This window comes from Rousettus aegyptiacus, unplaced genomic scaffold, assembly GCF_014176215.1.
Source record: "Rousettus aegyptiacus isolate mRouAeg1 unplaced genomic scaffold, mRouAeg1.p scaffold_m13_p_4, whole genome shotgun sequence".
Classification (NCBI taxonomy): domain Eukaryota; kingdom Metazoa; phylum Chordata; class Mammalia; order Chiroptera; family Pteropodidae; genus Rousettus; species Rousettus aegyptiacus.
The window spans coordinates 73,580,591-73,604,747 of NW_023416307.1; positions in this window are offsets into that span (position 1 = coordinate 73,580,591).

The following is a 24,157-nucleotide window of genomic DNA, read 5'->3' on the forward strand; positions in this document are numbered from 1 at the left end:
TATCTTATCTACCTCCCCCACTCTTGCTTACCATCTGGTAACCATTGGTCTGTTGTCCATGTCCATGAGTCTCCGTTTGTTTGTCCTATTCATTTGCTGCTTTTAGGTTTATATTTCACATACAAGTGATATCATGTGATTTTCAACTTTTTATATCTGGCTTGTTTCACTTAGCATGATTATATCGTGGTCCATCCATGCTGTCGCAAATGGCAGTATTTCATCTCTTCTTATGGCTAAGTAATATTCCATCGTATATATGTACCACAGCTTCTTTATTCAACCATCTATCATAGGCCACTTCGGTTGCTTCCATGTCCTGGCCACCATAAGTAATGCTGTTATGAATATCAGCATGCAAATTTATTTTCTATTATTACTTTATGTTCTAGATATCTGCTTTTTACCTATTATTACAGAGTGAATGTTAATAACTATTGCTTTTTACATGCTAATTGTAGTGTAATTCTGTTACTAGGAACTATCATTTGGCTTTTGAAAATGAACAGAAATTGGACAAGTTTTGCAATATCTTTTAAAATACCATGTAATGAGCTGCTTTCTATTGTACTAATAAAATATCTGAAGAGATTTTTAAACATTACAATAGTTTCTTCATTATTTGCTTAGTTGCTGCATCATATGCTGTTGACTTATTTGTCTCAGTGTAGGTAATTGGGAAGGGAAGAGGGATTAGCAAAGGTAGTCTAGCCTTCAGTAATTATCAGCAAAGCATTTATAAGAAATTATCTACAAAGTGTGTTTAGGACATTGTCGTAACTATGTGAATGGATCATGAGGCCAGGTAGTCAGGCAGAATTAAAATTATGTCTTCTATGTAGTTACAACACCTTCTATATAGATAATCATCCTTGTTTATATCTTATGTGACAGATATTATGTTCAGAAAATAACATGAACTTGGATCCTGGTTTAAAAAGTAAGATATCCTATTTGTAGTCCAAAGATAATCTACAAAACTCTATCCTGAGTTTGGATTTTCAAATAGTGTTTAGTTGGACAGTTTCTACTTTGAAAATAAATTTAAAATTTTCACCAACATTGGTAGGATATATGTATGTATATGTAAACAAGAAGTTCAGTTTTCGTATTTATGTTTAGCTTTTAAAGTTGGAGGGGATTAGAATAATGTAATCAAACTCATTTTTAAAATAATAAAACTGAGATCTAAAGAACTGAAATCACTTTCTCAAGATTGAACATACACAAGAATAAAATAAGAATTTTCCTTAGATTTGCTGATTTCAGATATGTACCGCAACATTGGAAAGCTTTCATATTAAAATTTATATGCCTGACTCTTTTATTTAATAATTTCATGACTATGTTAACAAATATTTCCTTTATGGGATTGAATTAACAATAGTGTCTCTGCTTTCTGAAGTGAAGCACATCATATATTTTTGTCCCTAAGTAAAGTAATATAAAACTTATTTTGAGAATAAACAATATTCATGATGTAATGAATGTATAGGTATGCTAAAGCATTCCCCAGACAGATTGTTTATTATTAAATTACAATCATTTCCAAAGATTTTAAACAGAATAGTCTTTCATTATCATTTTGTTTTTGTCAGTTTTTTTTTTTGAAGCATATGTTTTTGGAATCTAACAGTGAATTAGTTAACACCCATACAAAAATTGTTATGGAGAAACAAAAGAAAAAATTAACATACAAACATACATATTCAAATGGCTATTTTAAACCATGTGTTAAAACATAACTGATACATTTTGAATGTCAGGTTTCAGAGGTTAAATAAATAATATCAAATACTATTTCAATTAAATTGCATTGAATGACTACAAATTCATTTGTATGATGATTCATGGACAGTAGTTTTAGCTGCAGAACTCTGTTATCATGTTAATGTAATTATACTATTATTGCTGTCAATAAAATCTAATCATTGAAAAAAATCTTCAAAAGTAGTCAAGCCCCATTCATACTGAAATAATGAAAAGCTCCTAATGGGACTTAATACCAGTATATTTCATCTGTAAGTAAATCAATGAGTAGAGACTGGATTTCAGAAGATTGTCTTTGAAGAGCATAGGGTAATTTAAAAAGATGTTTATATTGTGTAAATTCTTAAAAACTAGTAAAAAATTAAGATTATAACTGGTACTTTTCTCATTCATCATAGCAATAGAGAGATTTAAAAACTTGTAGCTTTTTGTTTGTTGAAAATCACTTAGGTTATTCGAAGTAACATCTTCCATTTCTGTGATCCAGAAGTAGTTTAAACACCCAAGAACTTGCCTACCAAATGCCTAGACCATTACAAGACTATTGTTATTTTCTGTGCTGTGAAGTAACTAATATAATATTGTTCAAACTCAAATGGCTGCAGGTAGAGTCAATATTTTATGTATATGTGATCTCCATGGTGTTAATTATAAAAGCAGGCAATGAAACACATCTGGTATTTTTGTTTGTCTGTATTATTTTGTTTTGTTTTAACTCAGTTAATTTTTTTATTGCATCAAAACCTGATCCAGGGTTCTAGGAAAATTCATTTTATGTAGTATCTCAGCATTCCACTTGTGAGTTTTTATTATAGCAATTTATACCAAGTTAGTGGAAAAATTTTTTAAAAGATGTGCCTATGCTCATGTATTACAAAAATTAATATTGCTAAATGTCCAATTTATCTAAGCAATTGACAGATTTAATCCAATCCCTATCAAAGTTTTAATGGCATTTCCACAGAAATAGAAAAAACAATTCTAAAATTTTTATGAAACCACAAAAGACCCCAAATAACTAAAACAATTCTGAGAGAAGGGCAAAGCTAGAGTCATCAGATGTTCTTATATCAAACTATATTACAAAGCTATAGTAATCAAAACAGCATGATATTGATATTGTCATAAATATAGACACACAGGTCAGTGAGACAAAATAGAGAGCCTAGAGATAAATCCAGGTATATAAGATCAATTAATTTATAAAAAAAGAGCCAAGAATATATCATGGGAAAAGGATAGTTTTTTCAATAAATAGTGTAGGAAAATATAAACAGCCACATAAAAAACAATGAAACTGGACCTCTGTCTTACACCATACAATAAAATCAACTCAAATGATTAAAAGACTTAAATTTAAGACCCAAAAAGATAAAACTCCTAGAAGAAAATATAGGAAGGAGTAAGCTTTTTGACATCGGTCTTGGTAATGATTTTTGGATTTAACACCAAAAGCAAAGGCAACAAAAGCAAAAAATAAAAGTGGGGTTATATCAAAATAAAAAAATAAAAATAAAAAAATAAAAACTTCTGCACAGCAAAGAAGCCATCAACAAAATGAAAGGCCAATATACTGAATGAGAAAAAGAATATTTGCAAATTATCTATCTGATAAGGGGTTAATGTCCAATATATACATATATATATACACATATAAACTACTACTACTCAACAAGAATGACAACGAAACAAATAATCTAAGTAAAAAGGTACAGAGGATCTAAATTGACATTTTCCCAAAGAAGGCAAACACATGGCCAAGAGGTACATGAAAAGCTCAATATCACTAACCATCAAGGAAATGCAAATCAAAACTACAGTGAGATATCACCTCATACTTGTCAGAATGACTATCAGCAAAAAGACAAGATTTAACAGGTGTTATTGAGGAAGTCGAAGAAAAGGCAACCTTTGTGCACTGCTAGTAGGAATATAAATTGGTTCAGTCACTATGGAAAACGGTATGGAGTTTCCTCAAAAATTAAAAATAAGACTGATGTATGATCCAATAATTCCATTTCTGGATATATATATACAAAGGATAGGAAAACAAGATCCCAAAGAGATATCTGCACTCCATGTTTATTGCAGTATTATTTACAAAGTCAAGACATAGAAACAACCTAAGTTTTCACTAATGGATGAATAGATTAAAAAATGTGATTTTTATACACATACACATTTGGAATATTATTCAGCTGTAAAAAGAAGGAAATTCTGCCATCTTCAACAACATAGATGCAACTTCAGGGTATTATGCTAAGTGAAATAAGTCATACAAAGATAAGTACTGTATAATCTTACTTATAGGTGAAATCTGAAAAAAGTAGTTTCTAGAGGTGGGAGGTGGGGAGTGGGGAAATCAGATGAATACAGTCAATCACTTATTAATTAAGGCTCTTAATTTAAACTGTGCTATATCTTTGTTTAAACACTCAGAACAGTATTGTTACAGAATATTTAGCAACTGATTTGTACAGAATTCATTTTTAAATTTGTTTCCCTGCTTAGTAAAAATAATTCTGATTTTGTAGCTCTGTTCTATTAACCTGTAGACTTTATTCTCATATGTCCTTTATTCCTTTCCCTCTTCAATACCCATATTCTGTGTTTTGTCAAGATTTGGAGTAATTTTTTAAATATTCTTTAGCTGGAAGAGTCATATTATATGATGATTACAGGTGAACATTGATCTCTCACTTGCCATATCACGTCAATAGTCATGTGACACCATGGAATATACCAAATGGGTACTAATTAATGATGTTACTAGTTAATATCAATCATAATGCTATGCAAAAGGTCAACATAAATTATAATGTCATATGTTAATTTGAAATTTTTGTTATAATTCAACAGGTAAGAATTAAACATTTGATTATTATCTTAGTCAGCTCCGGCTACAATAACAAAATATCATAGACAGGGTGGCTTAAACAACAGACATTTATTTTTTCTCACAGTTCTAGAAACTGGAAAGTTTAAGGATGAAGACGCCAACAGATTCGCTGTCTTGTAAGAACCCCCTCTTGGCTTGTAGATGGCCACCTTCTTGCTGAATCTTTACACGATGAAGAGAGAGAAAGGACTCTGGTTTCTCTTTCTCTTCTTATAGGGGCACTAATCCAATGAAGGGGACACCACCCTCATGACCTCCTCTAAGGCTAATTAATTCCCAAAGTCCCTACCTTCTTATACTACCTGATTGGGAGTTTGGGCTCCAACATATGGATTTGGAGGGACATAAACATTCAGTCCATAACAACTTTCACAATAACATACATATAAGAAAGTAAGAAACAATCACCCACGATAGCTGCCAGGTGGTCTGACACTAACAAGCTGGCCATAGTGTTCTGCTACAGAGAATCAAATGAAAACACAAGGTTGTTTTGTAAACATGTTTGTTTACAAAAGCAAAAATCTTTTGCAAACCATAGATATCATCAAATAACTTCTTTTCCAACATAGTTGTATTATTACTTCTTTACAATTACCACTTTAACATAACCATTTCTCCCATTCACTGGATTTAATTAAGATACCTGATTATAGAATTATTTTTATTTTCTGAAGGCACTCAGTTCAGAAAAACAAAAACAAAAACACCACTTTCTTAAACCTTCTCCAAAATCGCCTACCACAGGCGTAATTCTTTTAAAAATAGCATGGAAGACCCTGTCACTGAGACACTTCACTGTTCTCTATAGTGTGAAATCCTTAATGCAGAAAGTAGTAAACCTAACTGTGTTTGGCTAAATGTGTGGCCTCAGTGATCTTTAGCTGAGGAGCACAACACCAATAAATAATTTAGTATACATTATACTATATTATATTAAATTTAGTTTAATACAGAAACAAGCCAATTTTTTAATACTTTTTTCAAGTTAATGCTATATAATGACAAAATTTGCCACTTGTAAGAAGGTCATGTGATATAAAACAGCTTCCAGCCATCGGAAAATACTATTTAATATTTTTCCTTATTTATCCTAAAAAAATTAAGGTTTATTTTAAAATAACAAATGGTCATTTTTATTATAATATAAGGCCAAAAAAATAATGAAGCATTTATATAATCCTCTTGTAAGAACTATAAAACAAAATAGAATAATTCAAAAATAATTAAATATATATTACATTAGCAACTATTTGAAATACACAGTCCTGTAAAAGATATTTTTTCTTAAAATTCTAGTAGCTAAGACATTAAACTGACACAAATAAATAGGTTATATGTTTCAAGTCTCCAAATGAACTACATAAAAAATCAATTTTGGCTCAATAAAGAACAGATGGTAAATAATGTGATTACATTAAAATGACTATGCTACTTGTCACCACATAAGAATAAGCACTGGGTTTCATTTTCTCAAGTCTGAATGTTGCGAACTAGAAAAAAGAATTATCACAAGGGAATGAAACTAAGTCTCATATAATTTCCTTTTATTACCCTCAGAGAAACCAGCATCATCATCATAAGCAGATGAGTAAAACAGAGCACTACAATAAGTCATAATAGAAGATCATTTAGAGAGAGCATTAACATTGTCATTTCCTTTGAAATCCTTGAATGTGAATGAAAACAAAGGAGGTCTAATAAATATTTTAAATGAATAGTTTATTTACTTATCTGAACACAAAAGATCTATTATTCAATGGCTTAAATGACTATGTGAGAGCCCGTATGTTTTAACAGCCCAGCATATTGCTACATACTGCTTCTACAGAGTTTAAGTTATACGCCTTCTAGTCTTTTGAGTTGATCAAAACTCACCAATTACTCACAATTCTAAAAAGAAAAAATAACCATCTCTCAGTAGAGCAAAATGAATATATAATAATGTGCTTTTTTATATTCTCATGGCTGCTTAGAGGATTATTTGGGCTGAGAATTTAATAAAATTTTTAATTATTCTTAGTAGTCAAATTTTAATATTTCTTTTGACTTTTTATTAAATTGATAATATAATCCTACATTTCTAAACTTTTTCTTACCCTGGATCATATACATATTTTTTTTCTTTTCCCCACATTTGTCTCTTCTACTTCCAAAAAAAAAAAAAAAGAGAGAGAGAGAACAAGAGAAGAAAGAGGAAAAAGATACCAATTGAAGTAGCAAATTTATTATGATAATCCAAGGATTTACATTGAGTGAACACCAAAAATGCGTTATATATCTGATTATAATGGTGAAGAAAATGGAAGAAAAGTTAGAGATAAAAATCTCAACAAGATAAAAATAAAAAACAAGAAAGTTGTAAAGTTACAGCTTCACTATTTCCCTTTGTTTAAATAAAATTAAAATACTCTTTCTAAATATGTAATTTTTTCCTTGGCTATTTTTTAGGAAGAAACATTTCTTCAAATATATTAATTAGCACATTGACTTCTCCTTATATATTTTCACAAACACATATTTTTTTTTTATCTTCCCAATTTAAATTCTGGAAACTTTTTCAATTTCTTTCTTTTGTTACTTGTTACATAATTCCAGTTATCACTATAAAATTCTTTCCTGTTTCATCTATTTTAATGTTCATTTCCCTGATCCTTTTTCACTCCTTATGACAAAAATAATAGAAGAGCAAAAGCAACTAGTTATTTAACTAAACTATGAAGACAGAAATTCTGTTTATTAATGTTTACTTAAAAGTGTTCAAAGCAAATACTCTTCAAATCTAAATAGACAGTTCATAAAAGTTTGGTATGGAAGTTATCTTATAGTGAACCCCTATAATCCATAACTAAATGATTTATTGTCATAGATGTTGAGTAGAAATGTCAGATTGCCTTGATATGTAAATTTCTTTAGGGAGTGTCTATATTTGATTGGAGGAAGATGATATGATAAAGTTACAAAGGGTATTTCTTCCTACTCTATATATTCTTTGCAGTTTGGCTAAATTTGCTCTGCGGTCTCCCACCTCCATTACTGGGCTACAGGAATAACCAACAGTTATATAATTGCAAAGAGAAAGAAAAAACATGGCAATTCATATTTGGTTCCTAAAGCTTCCACCAGGAAGAATCACATGTCATGGATACTCACATTTTATTAGCTAAAGCAAGGCATGGGTCTATCTAACTTCATTTAGGCAGCAGAATATAATCTTACCATTACCAAAAAGATATTAGAATACAGAGTGTTTAGCAAATACTTATAACTTTATATAGTATCTTTCATGATTAAAAATTCCTTCATATAAGGCACCTTAATTATATGTCTAAAAGTTTATTTTTTATAAAAATCTATATATTTTAGGACATTTAATATAAAAAAATCCACTAAGAAAGCCCTCTTTTTTATATTTAATATGTAATTCATGCTCACTTATAAAAACTTCAGAAATGAAAAAAAAAGGTATTATAGAAAAGTAAAAGTCACTTTTAATGTTATAGCTAAAAACACAACTAATGTTAACACTTGGTATATTCTAGAATTTTTTTAACATATAATTGTAATATATATATATTTTTATTAATGGACTCAAACTCTTCATACTATTTTTTTAACTATTTTATTTATAAGGCATCTTTCCATGTTGCATGGAATTCTTTTAATAGTTATGTAGCTAAACCTAGTCATGTAGATGGTTTCTAATAACAATAAACTATATAGTAGTGAAAATTTAACCTTCCATATCATGAGATTAGGAGGTGGGCCTTTGGTAAGTGATTGAGTCATGAGAGTAGTGCCCTTATAAAAGAGGCCTCAGGTAGCTCCCTTGCTCCTTCTACCATATGAGGACACTGTGCATCTATATACCAGGAAATGTCCTTTCAGTAAACACTGAATCTTCTGTCACCTTGATCTTGGATTTCCCAACCACTATAACTGTGAGAAATAAATTTCCATGGTTTATAAACCACTCAGTCTATGGTACACATTACAATAGCTAGAATATAAAGACAGTTCTTTGTCTAGACGTTCTAATATGTTCCCTTTGATCTGTTTATCCAGCTTTATACCAATAACACATTTTCTTGTTACTTTAACTTTATAAGTCTCAAAACCAACTAAAGTGAGTTCTTTAATTTAGCTGTTCTTTTTCATTATTGGTTTGTCCATTGTAATCCATTTGCCTTTCCATATAATTTTAGAAGCAGTTTTTTGAAAAAAAAAAAATCTTTCTGGGGTTTTGATTGGGATTATGTTTACTCTTCAGGTTCTTTGCTGCAAGAGACCAGTCAAGGAGAACAATATATAACCTGTCCAACAGAGAAAAGTGATTGGTCATCAGGATCAGGTAGGGCTAACATTACATAAAGGGGACCAAGAAGTATGTATTTGACACCCATGGGGCCCATGGATTTCACTGATCAATTTTTATGGTTAATAAGTAAGTGCAGCAGCCAAAGCCTGAGAAAGTCAGGGTGACCAGGGACTCTGATCTCTGAGGAATAAGGGTCTGTGTCATATCACCACATAAGCCACCTAAACCAGCCAAGGTGCTAGTCAATGTTGAGGGGAACATGGAATGAGTAACGAAGGATAAAGAACATAAATATCACTTACGTTTTACTGCTAGCTGCTGGGACTGAGGCTGTGGTTTGTTTCACTGTTTTTCCCCTTGTAAATTTCCCCAGATATTCAAAACAGAATTTTGGAGGACCTGCTGCACAGTGGAGCTATACAAAGGCTAGGTTGTAGTAGTTGCTATGGGATGCCATATAGATCCTCATTAAGAATCAAGAAGGATCCCCTTCGCTAGGAATGTTGTCAGCTAAAGTTTCAGTTGTGTTTCTCCCCAGAAATTGCCCTCAGCCAAAGGGTATTGCCTACTCCAAAATAAGCCTCATTTATAAACTGATTCTTGTCGGGATAAAAAGGCCTGATACCTTTGCTTCAGCTTGGAACATATCTGAATGGCAGTTCCTGCTTCACAATCACTTGTCAGAAATCTTGTTAGCAACTATACTGCACTTCAACTTGTTTCTCAACCCTATCCTGCTGTCCATATTCCCCTACATGTGTTCTTCCTTAGAGCACTTTGAAAGAATCTTCCTCCACATATAACTGCATTTCAAAAGACTATTTTCCAGAAAATTAGGCCTGATATGCTCTTCACAGTTATTTCGAAGACTAGTCAAAAAAGTGCAAGAAGTAACATAATTAGTACATTTCTGGCATATAGGAGACAAAAAGAAGATGGTACTTCATTAAAAAAAAAACTATATGTATGTATGTATGTATGTAAATATATATCTATGTGTATATACACACACATAAACTTAATTTACTTTCATTAATTTTATTTATGCTTTTATCCTGATATATTGTCTAAGCATGTCATCAATACCTAAAAAGTTACTATTTCTGTGAAATTAGAAGATTGCTATTTCTACCATTAAGTCTCAAATGTCTTATTTTATTTTTTTAAATTAAGTATACTGGGGTAACATTGGTTAATATAATTATATAATTTTCAGATGTACATTATAACTTAACATCTGTATATTCTATTGTGTGTTTACCACTCAAAGTCCAGTTTCTTTCAGCTACTATATATTTGATCCCCTTTACCCAATTCACCCTCCCCTACCTCCCCTATATTTGACTCCCTTTACCCCATCTACCTCCCCCTACTCTTCCACCCCCTGTCCTCTGGTAACCACTCGTCTATAGTCCATGTCCATAGGTCTCTGTTTGTTTGTCCTGCTTATCTGTTGCTTTTAGATTTATATCCCACATATAAGTGATATCATGTGATTTTCGACTTTTTCTGTCTGGCTTATTTCTCTTAGCATGATTATCTTGAGTTCAATCCATGTTGTTGCAAATGGCAGTATTTCATGTCTTCTTATGGCTGAGTAATAATCTATTGTATATATGTACCACAGCTTCTTTAGCCAATCATCTGTCACAGGACACTTTGGTTGCTTCCATGTCCTGGCTGCTATGAACATTGGTGTGCAAATATTTTTATGGATATTTTTAAGTCTTTGGAGTAAATATCCAGTAGAGGGATTGCTGGATTTGATGGTAGATTAATTCTTAGTTTTTTGAGGAACCTCCATACTGTTTTCCATAGTGCCTGTACCAATTTACAGTCCCACCAGCAGTTTATGAGGGTTTCTTTTTCTCCATATCCTCTCCAGCATTTGTTATTACTTGTCCTGTTGATTATAGCCATTCTAACAGGTGTGAAATGGTATCTCATTGTGGTTTTGATTTGCATTTCTCTAATAGCTAGCTACGTTGAGAATCTTTTCATATGTTTGTTGATCATTTGTATGTCCTCTGAGGAAAAGTGTCTGTTCAGATCCTCTGCCCATTTTTTCATTGGATCATTTGTTTTTTTTTTTTTTTGTTATTATTGAGTTATATGAGTTCTTTGTATATTTTGGATTTTAAGCTCTTATCAGAGGTGTTGCTTGCAAATAGATTTTCTCATTCGGATGGTTGTTTCTTTATCTTGTTGATGATTTCTTTTGCTGAGCAGAAGCTTTTTAGTTTGATGTAGTCCCATTCATTTATTTTAGCTTTTACTTCCCTTGCCCTTAAGGTCAAATTCATAAAATTGTCTTCAAGTCCAAGGTCCTTGAGTTTCATTCTTATGTTTTTTTCTATGCATTTTATTGTTTCAGGTCTTATATTCAGGTCCTTAATTCATTTTGAGTTAATTTTGGTATGTGGTGATATACAGCAGCCTAGTTTCATTCTTTTGCAGGTGGCTTTCCAGTTTTCCCAGCATCATTTATTGAAGTGCTTTCTTTTCTCTACCGTATGTATATTTTTCGTTTTTTTTTTTTTTTTTTTTTTTTTTTATCGAAATTTGCCCATATAAATATGGATTTACTTCTAGACTCTGGATTCTGTTCCACCGGTCTGTGTGTCTGTTTTGCTGTCAATACCACGCTGTTTTGATTACTGTTGCTTTGTAGTATAATTTGAAGTCAGGCAGAGTGATGATTCCAGCCTTGTTCTTTTTTCTCAGGATGACTATGGCAGTTTGGGGTCTTTTGTGCTTCCATAAGAATCTGATGTTTTTTTGTTCTATTTCTTTAAAAAAATGCCATTGAGATTTTGATGGTGATTGCATTAAATCTGTATAATGCTTTAGGTAATATCGTCGTCTTAACTATGTTGATTCTTCCAATCCAAGAACACAGAATATCTTTTCATTCCTTTGTACCTGCTTCGCTTTTTTAGTTTTTTAGTTTTCATTACATAGGTCCTTCACTTGTTTTGTTAAATTTATTCCTAGGTATTTTATTTTTTTTGTTGCAATTGTGAAAGGAATTATTCTTTCCACTTCTTTTTTTGACACTTTATTGTTAGAGTATAGGAACACTATGGATTTTTGAACGTTGATTTTATATTCAGAAACTTTACTGTATTTACTTATTGTTTCTAGTAGTGTTCTTGTGGAGCGTTTAGGGTTTTCTAAAGAGAGAATCATCTCATCTGCAAATAGTGACAGTTTGACTTCTTTGTTTCCTATTTGGATGCCTTTTTATCTTTTTCTTGTCTGATTGCTCTCGCTAAGACCTCTAATCTTATATTGACTAACAGTAGTTGATAGTGGACAGCTTTGTTTTGTTCCTGATCTTAGAGAGAAGGTTTTTAGTTTTCACCATAATATTGGCTGAGGGTTTGTCATATATGGTCTTTGTTATGTTAAGGCACTTTCCTTCTATACCGATTTTGTGTAGTGTTTTGTTTTGATCATAAATGGATGCTGTACTTTGTCGAAAACTTTTTCTGCATCTATTGATCACATAATTCTTATTTTTCAATTTGTTTATGTGATGTATCACATTAATCGACTTGCATATGTTGAACCATCTCTGTGCCCCTGGGATGAGGCCACTCGATCGTGGTGTATAATCTTTTTAATATGTTACTGTACTAGGTTCTTTAGTATCTTATTTATGATTTTTATATCTGTTTCATGAGAAATATTGGTCTATAGTTTCCTTATTTTGTGTATTATCTTTACCAGGTTTTGGTATTAGGGTACTATTGGCCTAATAAAATGAATTGGGAAGTATTGCCTCCTCTTAGATCTTTTGGAAGAGTTTGAGGAGAATAGATATTAAATCTTCTTTTAGTGTTTGGTCGAATTCCATGGTGAAGCCATCTGCTCCTGGACTTTTACTTTTTGATAGGTTTTAGATGATTGTTTCAATTTCCATACTGCTGATCAGTCTATTTAGATTTTCCAGTTCTTCTTGATTCAATCTAGGAAGGTTGTATTTTTCCAAGTACTGCTTCATTTCTTTTAGATTGTTATATTTCAAATGTTTTATTTTATAGATTATATTGCCACCAAACATTTATCAGTCCTAAGCATTTATCAATTTCTTCTACATTGAAGAAATTTACAAATACAAATCCATATTTTCACCCTGAACTTATGAGATAGGAACTATTACTGCCCATATTTTACAGATGATGAAACTGGCACATAAAGAGTTCTATCTAAGTAACTTGCTCTTAGACAAACACTTAAGGAATCTGTCTTTGAACAAACATACTAGATCAAGCGTCAGCAAATTTATTTTCTGTAAAGGACAACAGAATATATATTTTAGGTTTTGCAGACCACATAGAGTCTGTGTCACATAGTCTTTAAAAAATATTTTTACTACACTTTAAAAATGTCAATATCTTTCTTAGTTCTCAGGTGACACAAAAGAAGACAGTTGGTTAAATTTGTAATACCAGCCATATTTGGGAACCCCTGTGCTAGACCAAGAGAAACTACTTTCCTTGCCCCTGATTACTCAAATTATGCTAGATTCTGGAGGAGAATACTCTAAACTTCCCATTAAAAGTTCTTTGTACGGAATTATTTGTTGTTTCTGTAAACCAGAGATAATAATGTTATTGAATTGCCTTTTGCTTATTGTTATAAAAATAAACTATTCAAGTAGAATATGCTACAATGCAACTTGAAGTTTTTAAGAGTTAAAAATTAAATGTTTAAAACTAATTTCTCAAGATAAAAACATAAATATGAATCTTAATATTCAACTACTTGGTTACATAGGTGCTCTTATTTAATTTAGGGATAATTTGATATTGAAAACATAAGACATTTTATAATCTGATCTTATGTCTACATAGAGATTTTTAATAAGAAAAATCAGTAGTCCTTCAAATTAAATGCTTCAAGTACCATTTTCAATTAGCAATAACACTCTATAAGTGTCCAATTAAATCTCAGTTAAAAATTTATTGGAAATACTAAGTATGATGGAATGTCCATTAGGTAAGATGTAATACTTCCACAGTTTGAAGATTCCTGCAAGGAAAAATAAGTAGTTTTATGATCAGAAAAGTATATTTTGTTTTATGAATTTAATTTGTGCTAGGCATATGAACCTTGTTTACTGCTAATTAATACATAGTAAACTGAAAGTATAATTAAATGCATTTCTATATTTATATTATATATTTATATACACATATATACATACATAGTTATATATAAAAATATACTTGCATATAGTTATATAGAGTTTTACAGTGGTATATGTATATTTTTAATATATATTAATAGAAAGACAATTACAAAGGTAAGAAAGTCTATAGTTAGTTATTTGGCACAATGTGATTCATCTGTGAACTATGTCAGATAAACAGCAGTAATTATTTTGCAGTAATGTAGTTAAGTGGTTATATTAGCCTGTATTAAAAATAATATTTTTATTAAAAAATCAATGTTAAATAAATATATAATACTGTGTTTGGGGAAGTTTAGAAGTCATCTAGTCTAACCAAATATCTAAATGAGTCCTTACAATCACTTCCTCTTGAAAATTCTTCTATAGTCCAAAGAAAAATAATTAACTGAAAAACATATTCTGTAATCCATAAGGAGGGTATTAAATGCTGAAAGACAGTAGAGCAATCCTACTCCCTTCATAAGAGTATTTCCTCCAACTTCATTACCAATATCTGGTAATGTTGGAAAAATAACAAAAGAATAAAAAATATCCATTTACATCTTTATTAATCGCAGTCTCAGGAGTTGATGTAAAATCCATGCAATATTAAAATTTTGATCAATATTGTGTCATAGCAAGATTCATATTCAGGGAATTGTGAAATTCTGATTCTAGGAGTTCTTTGTAGCTTCATTACATACACAAATCCCATCACACCTGCTTGATGAATCATCACGCATACATTTTGACAAGTCCTAAAACTCCCTAAATATTAATTTTTCATCTGTGAGAAAATGATATGAGATTAGAGGATCTTTGTGAACCTTTCCAGCTCAGAATTCCCAGGGATGTAGTTCTGACTTAAAATGCATAAGCAAATTTCTAATGGAGAAAATTCTCGTTATTTAAATGAAGGTGACTTGTAATTCCATATGAGCTCCTAAAGAAAAGCTGAACCTCATTAGCTGTGCTTCCTGCATCATCCTGATTAGGTCTATACAGTCTTATCTAAAGAGGCAAATAGGAGTACCTTATCTGAAGGTTAACTCATGACCTCCACATCTGAGGAGCTTATTGACAATTTAGGTAAAGAAAGTTCTGTTTGGTGACATCTGGATATAACATTTTATTTTAATTATATTTCTTTTAGCATAAACTATGAAATGCACATTGTTAAATATAACTGTTATTCAACTCTAGGCCTCTATTTCTGTAGCCCTGAAACAATTACAGCCCCTAATACTTCATTGGTGGCTTTTAATACCCCCTTTCGCGTTTTTCTATCTGGCACTTCTTTATGTGAGTCTAATTTTCTATCTTTTTAAGGGCAAGAAATTATATTTAGAAACATAGTTTTGAAATTAAAATGAAATTCTCAGATAATGCTTTTAATCAACTCAATCCTATATCATGATTAATGAGAAAAGCATAACATCAAGATTTATGTGAAAACTATGAAAGTCTTATTGCAGTATTAAAGGGTTAAATGACAGCTACATGGTAAATTAAAATAATTTTCCATAGTACTCATTCTCGAAATATCTTTATTAAACAAAATATGACTCTCAATTTATATTTGGCAACCATTTTAAAATTTTCCATTTCTAAATTAAAATATTTCATTGATAAGAAAAAAATTTAAATCTTAAAATAACCTTTTTTAAAAGATATAATCAAAAGCATTTCATAAACTTTACCTAGACTTTCATACGATTTTATTTTAAATATTTGCAAAAGTTTGCAATCTTTTGCCTAGACTATGTTAAACATTTTTCCTATAAGATCACAATTTTCTTGATTGAAATAATGTAATTTATGACATCTAAAAGGGGATATATTTTATTCAGGAGTATATGACTTTCTTCTTCTTATCTTTTGGTGCCCATTATAATCAGACTCACTGGTGCCGTCATTTATAAAATATTTATAAACCTCAAAAGGAAATTTTGAATGACTACCATGAGAAATTGTCATTCAAAAAAATCTAACTGATTATTAACCCCATAAATGGGGTTTGAAATAAGATAATGGCCAAGAAAAAAGATGTAATTTCTCCTAGCTACTTTTCATTAATAATTTTTACCAATGGAATATGTATAGAACGATAGAAAATGGTACACAAAGAAATGTTTTTCATAAAATATTTTAATAAAGACAAATATATGGTTACAATAGTTTAATGGAAAGTTTTATATTTTAAATGTTTTATTATTTTAAGGAACTATATAGAAATTATGTAAAGAACATGGATAAATATAACATTAGTATGGTACCTGCTAATATATTAATATGTTATATAATTATTACATTTTATATATATGTAATATTGCTAATATAATAATAGAACAGATTCTAACACATACAACCAAATTACTTGTATCAAATAGCCTAAAATAAGATTTGAGATGATGTTGTAAAGTTGTGAACTATTTTGTTTCTATGTGTGAAAATAAAACTAACATATAACAACTTATTGATTTATGTATTTAAAATAAAGTTGTTTGGATATGGATAGAAGGACAAAAAAGAGTTCAACAAAGGAGAATTATCAAATATTGAAATTTGGCAACACCAGACACCATGTACAGGAAATTGGTACTAGGATTAGCAGGTTGGCAAATTCAAGGAGTGATCAAGAATTTAGACTCCTAGACTCCTAGGAGTCTCGGTATCACAGTATCAAGACTCAGAGGAGTCTGGTTCCTGGCTACAAACCTGTGTTATTTTCAGGCCCAACCTCAGACAATCACAAAGCTTTTCCCTGACAGGCTTCAGAGGGGAGAGCTGTCCTCCCTGAAGAGAGTTGCACACAAGGACTCAGGTCCCTCTGATTGGCCATGCTCTTATGCACGTCTGCATTCCTTGCCCAGGTGCATCCATTTGAAGACCTCTTTGTGGGAGAGAGGAAGCTCTTGGCCAGAGGCCTCACTCAAGCACCTCTGCCTAGGCTTCCTCAATAGAGGGGAGAGAACTTTGAAGACATTCTGCATGCTGACTCAGTACTTATGGTTTTCTGCTTCTAGTTTTTTCTCCTTTCCCTTTCCCTGGCACCCAGGTTTATGAAACCACAAGAGCCTTTTGTTTAGGGTTCTCTCTGAAGTGAAAGGATCTTTATTACCTGCTTCTCCTGATCCAATTGAACCTTGAGCTATGCCATGGGAAAAATAAAATGGTGAGGAGACGGAGGATGGAATTGGCACTATCTCCAGTTTATTTTCTTGCCTATTTTATTGAAGTGACTAAAGACATGACAGTTATTTTTATTTTGGCTTGTTGTCTTAATCATCTACTCCAATACCTGGCAGTTCAGTTTCCTTCAACACAGCTGAGCCTTGAAGAGGCATCTAGCCAGAAAGTTTTTATCAAAAAATGTATTCTAAATTTGGAAAATTTTAAATAAGGTGCCTCAGAAAAATAAAGATATAAAGCTCTGATTATTATATATTTGTGCTTTAGAAAAAAGAAGCTTGATACTAGAGCAGCAGTATATTCATCGATGAAGCAGATGCTACTAACATGTCATCTATCTCAATACAGGACTGATGACATAGTATATAAGACCACAAGAAGAGCTAGTATGGGACATAAAGTCAGGATGGGAATAAAGGGAGGTTTCTTTTCAAATATTTTTTAATTGCATAAAACCATGAGAAACAGAACAAATTAACTTAGGAGTCAGTATTAATACATTTAAATATAGACTTGTGTTTTTCAAATACCAAAATGATCAAAATATATTTAGCACCTATTAAACATATTTCCTTCTGCAATATTCTTTGATAAACATATCTTTATGGGCAATGTTTTCTTTGGTTCTATATGAGAATTTTAGAATCTCGTGAGTAAATTCTGTTGTGTTACTTTGAACTGTTTAGAAATTAACCTACCCATATGTCTTATTTCTCATGTCATAAACAAAACACACACAAATAAAAAATTTAACTACTAGACTAGATATTCACAAGTATTTGAGTATATCCTTTCTTGCTGGTTGGTCTTCTTCATATTGTAACAGAATTTGTACATAAAATCAACTTTAAAACTAGATATTTTAAGTTGCCTTTTAAAATCAATCTTAGCCAAATGGTATCAAGACACACAAAAAAAGACAAAGAAATAGTGGAGTAGGAAAAAGATTAAACTGATAAATTCTAGTATAGTCAATAAAATATGTCCTTATTTTCAATTTTTTAAAGAGTTTACTGAGAAAAGAAAAATAAAATAAGAAAAGAAAAGCTAGTGAAACACAGAATTCATTGCACCTATTGATATAAATTGTAAGTGAACGAGTGGCACTAGGCAGAAAAAAAATTAACATTATTTACCTTTTTTTTCTACTAGTCTGATGATAGAATGAAAGTATAATGCATGGGTTATAGGGTGAACTAAGATTAATTTAATTTAAATAACTGTTTAAAAATTAATTACTAAAATTAATATTGTCATAAAGTGTCCTGAGGAATTTGTTTCCTGCCTTTCTCTACAGCCTGGTCTTTTATATTCTCTTGCTTGGTCACAGTGGCCATCCTCAAGTCTGCTATGCAGCTCAAGCAAATCTGGAATTCACATGTCATTTAACCCAGTAATTCCTCTCTTAGTCATACAAACAAAAGAATTTTCGCCTGGAAATCAGTGGTAGGCAGAATTCTAAAATGGTCCCCAAAGATTTCTTACCCCTTAGTGTACATGACAGCATAATCCCTAGAACTGTGAATTAAATAATGTTAACACCTTGATTACATTGTTATTTGGCACAGTTAACCTTAAAAACAGGAAAATAATCTAGGTGAATATAACTTTATTACAGGAGCCTTCTAAAAGAAGAGGGTTGTCTCTAGTCGGTCAAAGAAGAAGTCAGAAAGGTCCACTCTAGCTGGCCTGAAAGAAGGCAAATATGTGTGTTATGTACTTTGTCCAACAGTACATAGGAGCTGCCTCTGGGATGCTGGTTGAAGGCCAGCAAGAAATCGTGAATTTCAGCTCTAAAGCCACAAGTAAATGAGTTCTTCCAACAAGCAGCAACTACGAAAAAGAATCGGGAGCTCCAGCTGAGAACTGCAGCCCTGGTCAACATTTTGACATTAGCCTAGTGATATCCTGAACAGAGAATCCAGCATTACAGTGACTTGACTTTTCACCTATAGAAACTTCAAGAGAACAAATTTGTGTTGCTGTAATGTTTGGAGCAATCTGTTATGTAGCATAGAAAATTAGGGAAAGACAAGTGAAGAGCCCCATAATGTTAAAGACAATCGATGTGTGTATCACTAGAGGAAGAAAAAGCAAAATATAGAATACCTCCAAGTTCTATGTAGAAATTTCAGACTACAATTTCACAAAGAAACATGGATTATAAAGTGTGAAGTGGAAAAAAGTTTTAAAATTGATACATTAGTTTATGTAATATAAAATATGTTTTTTGTAAATTTAGAGACTACATTTTACAAAAACCAAAGAACTTTAAAATAAAATTTATGAACAAAAGAGGGAACATTAAACATTTTAGGATGTCTGCATATAATCAAGCATTTTGGAGTTGGGAATCCAAATAAAGGAATAAATCAATAAAACAAGACAGGGGCTTTGAGAAGATCAGCTGTAATAATGAACCATAAACTAAAAGATTATGATTAACTCAGCTTCCAATACATGAAGTGGGGATAAGAGAGAGTCAAAAAATCAGAAGTCTTACCAATTCTTTTCTTTATGATTTTACTCACACCTCTGAAAAACTCCTACTTGGTCGTAAAGATCAACTTAAATTCCATGGAGTGGCTGTATTTCTTTTGCTTTATACTAAATTTCCTCTGTTTGTCAATCATAGTGCTTGAAAAATATATTTTGAGGGAATTAATGATTTAAGGAATGAACTGTTGTTGGCTAGAACAACTCAGTGAAGTTTCCATTTCTTTCTAGAAGGAAATGATTTTTAAGCCTCAAAATATGATCATAAGAAAATGATTTTCATACTCTTTCTGTCCTCTACTTTTACCTCTGAAAAACCTTCCTCTGACTGACAAATCATCATTTTGAATCTGAACTTTTCAAGGTGTAGTTAGTAGAGTCATTGTTTAATGACACTAACACCCATGTATAGTCCTGTTTTGGCTCTCTGTCTTTTCTCTATGACGGCAATGAATTTGGACCTAAAAATAACTGCTGCAGGTAATTGTGTTTAAAATTTAACATATATTCCTATGAAACTGTTTCTAAATCTGCTCCTTTTTATTTTATTTTCCATTTCTTTACAACGGCACGTTGTTTTCCTCTTGCCGAGCAGTTTCCTCATAGATATTTATATCCTTTCTGTCTGGACTTTACAAGAGTTCGGAGCACACTAGAAAATATGTTTCTTCTAGAAATAATGATTGAATAAAAAAATTAAAGGATGTCTAACTTATATAGGTGTTTTTATTTAAAAATTCTGTTATAGTCTATGTAAAATCACTCAGTTGATCAGTCTATTATTTACTATGCCAGGAATATTTTCAATAATATATTTTTCTTATTTTTTTAAATTTAAGTTGTACAGATGCTCCTTTCCTCCACACATAAAAATCAATCAAATAATGTTTTAGATTAAACAAAATAAAAGAGAAAATCTAGTTTACCACTGGGCTCCCCCCCCAAAAAAAAAGAACAGTTATTTTATTTCTTATTTAGAAACTTGAATACAAATGAAAATCAGTACAGAAATAATGAAAAAACTCAAAAATTACTTTTTTAAAAAGTAAATAAGGAGAAATATAACTAAATTTATGGCATAACATACAGACCTCTTTAAATCCTAGGAAATGACACATTTCCTTTATAAGATGTTTATTTTTCTTTCTCAGTAAATCATAAAAAGCAAACTTAAAAAAATAAAATTAGGCAATCTTCAGAAGAAAATAAATACGATGTATCTAGTTTAAAATATTCTGTATCTAGTTTAAAGCATCCTAGAGCACTTTAGAGCACTCTATATTTCTACCACATTAGAGATTTCAAAATGCTTACAAATGCACACTAACACAGACAGAAATTCATTTTTTAAAAAAATTGAAACCCGAATGAGGAAAGAAACTATTACTAAGTAACTGCTCTGCTAAGTGCTCTATGTCTGTGTCAATTAATCTTCCCAGCCACCTTCCCCCTTATAGATATCCTCAACCACATTATGAATGAAAAAAAAAAAAAATGAGGTTCAAATTATTTTATTTGTTCAAATTAAGGGGAGATAGAAAGTTTCAAAACCACCATTTGACTAAGAGGTACATACTTTCCTCTTTTCTATTGTTCATATCTTAGTCTTTCCTCAAATCATGCATTCAGTCAACAGATGTTTAAGTAGCTACTTTGTTTAATGTACTGTTCTGGTCACCAGAGTGGCAGAGGTAGTGAAAAATTCAATTTATAAGCTTATCTCTCTCTCTTAAAATTGCAGAAAGTTAGGTAATTCTCCTTTATTAATTTTCAGGTTCTCTCAAATTCAATTCCCTCTTCTAGACAAATACAACCTCCTTATAGTCAGAAAAAATGCATAAACAGGTACATAAAATTAGTTTTTCTTTTACTATATAAATTTTATTCACACTTTTAAGGTAAATCAGATGGTTGTCATTAAAACACCTAACTCTTCCACACTTGTGGGACAGATATGAATCATTCAGCACCTCTCTAATTTATTTCTGAAGATAGCCACCCATTACATAGCAAGCCCTCTCTATTATTCGAAATGTTAAAATACGGCTCAGAAGGCAGCTGGGCAAGGGATTTTAGACTGTAAATTGATATGGCTTTTTCTGTTGTCCAAATTGTTTTGAAGTTTTAAATGAAATAGAAAAATAAGAGCCAGTTCACTTTTAATAGAATAATAGTTAAAAACCTACCGTATCCACCAGATTCTATTGCCAAAAAGCCTTGTGACTTGTTTCTCTATAAATCATCCAAGTGAGACATCTTGTTCAGCACAAAATAAGCACAGCCCAATGATCTGATTTTAAAAACGACCATAAGTCAATTACATGATTTATTTACTTAAATTGTGGTTTTCAATCATGCATGAACAATAAATTATTCACCTGAAAATTTGATAGGAAATTTTTATATTATAAGCTAAAAACCAAGTTTATATGAAATATATCTTTAGACTGTAAATTTTGATTCTAGCTAACCATGGCTTGAGTAAGAAGCAAATCCAGACAAATTTCTTTACTTTCATTTTGAACCAATTGTTTAGTTCATTTCCAGTTAGTTAAGCATGAGGATCCATATTACAACTAAAAATAAGCAACTTAATTTCTAGATATAAAATAATTATATATTGTTTGCATCCTCAACAGTGTTTATTTTTCTGTATCAGTATTATTTTGATTGAGAATGTCCTTTAACACATTACAGTGCCACAGATATCTCTATAGCTACGTAACAGAAAAGTATAACGATGACAGAATATTTTAAAAGTAAAAAATAAAATGAACTTTATAGTACTCCAGCAATCACTTTCATAATATTAAAATGGTTAGCCACATGTAGAAAATCAAGTTTAGGACTATCCTGACATCTCTCCTTCTATTGGAATGTATAAAAATGCATGTAAAATTTTTCCAGATGAGCTAATTACAAAAGGCAAAGAAGAATTTATAAATACACACTGTGACCTGATAATAAGCAACCAATTAAACTCATAGCAATTAAATTTAATATCAGAGTTTCTGTTCCCTCAATTTACAACTAACCGAAAGCTAATATATGAACCTTCAAGCTGCCAGTGCATTTTCCTATATTTTAAAAGCAATGTCTTTGACCTTATATTGATTTATTTATTGCTATTTTTGTGGTTATTTATTTAGCATTTTATTTTTCAAAGCATTTGAGCCATTGCTTCTGTGTACACATGCATATATAATTATTATATATCTGTATGAAAATTAGGTTGAGGCATGCCTAAAGCAAACTTCTTCTATATCGCCGAATGTTCCAGATCTCATAAATACTATTGATTCATATTAATAAACATATTTTTAAATGTCACTTCATCCACATTTCTTTTATGTTTCTTTTCTATCAACTTCAAATTTTGATTTCATAGATATATAAGTACATATCCACATCAGTAACAATTATATCATAATTCAGTATTTTTTTTATAAATGAATAGTGATCACCGTTGGTGAACTATATTGTAAGAATAAAAACAGAAAGTGAAGTATAAAGACAATATTTTAAACAATACCTAACATTATTTGTCAAATTAATTTTATTTGATGGTCCTGGTGACAGCGGTGGTTGTAGAAGTAGCACTAATATTAGTAGTTTAATAATTTCATGTGGAAAAGAAAAATGAAAGTAAAATAATAATGAAGAAAGAAGTAGGAAGTGTGGAGAATAAGAAAAAAAGGAGGAAGGAGAAGAAATAGAGAAAAAAATATACTTTTTAGCAAATCACCTGAACACAACACTGTTTCCGGTCTTCTTCTAGGGGACCTGAACTAAAACAGCTATAAAATGAGTACAATGAGTAATTGAATTTTGAATTTTTTGTAAAAATCAAAAATATTTAAATTGTATCACTAAAAATAGAAAGGGTTTAAAATGAACATATGTTCAAACCAACTTAATTTTTTCTGCTAATACTAACTTGGGTGTTTTGTAGCTTAGTGTGATTATGTGTTTCAATAGTTTAAAGATAGAGAGACGGTTGTTAGTTTTTATATTATAAAACACAAACTCTGAAAATTATAGGAACATTCATGGAAATTGAGAGTAATAAAAAAGTTAGTGATAATTATATGGCAACAATAAATTTTAATTACTAACATATAAAGATAAATTATTTTAAAGATAGTTATGTATAACATATGCATATAATAGAAATGACTAGATCTGTGTTCACACCATTAAAAGAGCCATGACTCTTACATAAAACTTTATTGCACATATTTCAATAAGAAAAAAGATGAAAGTGAACTTGCCTGCATATGGAGATATAAACTTAAAAAATTTT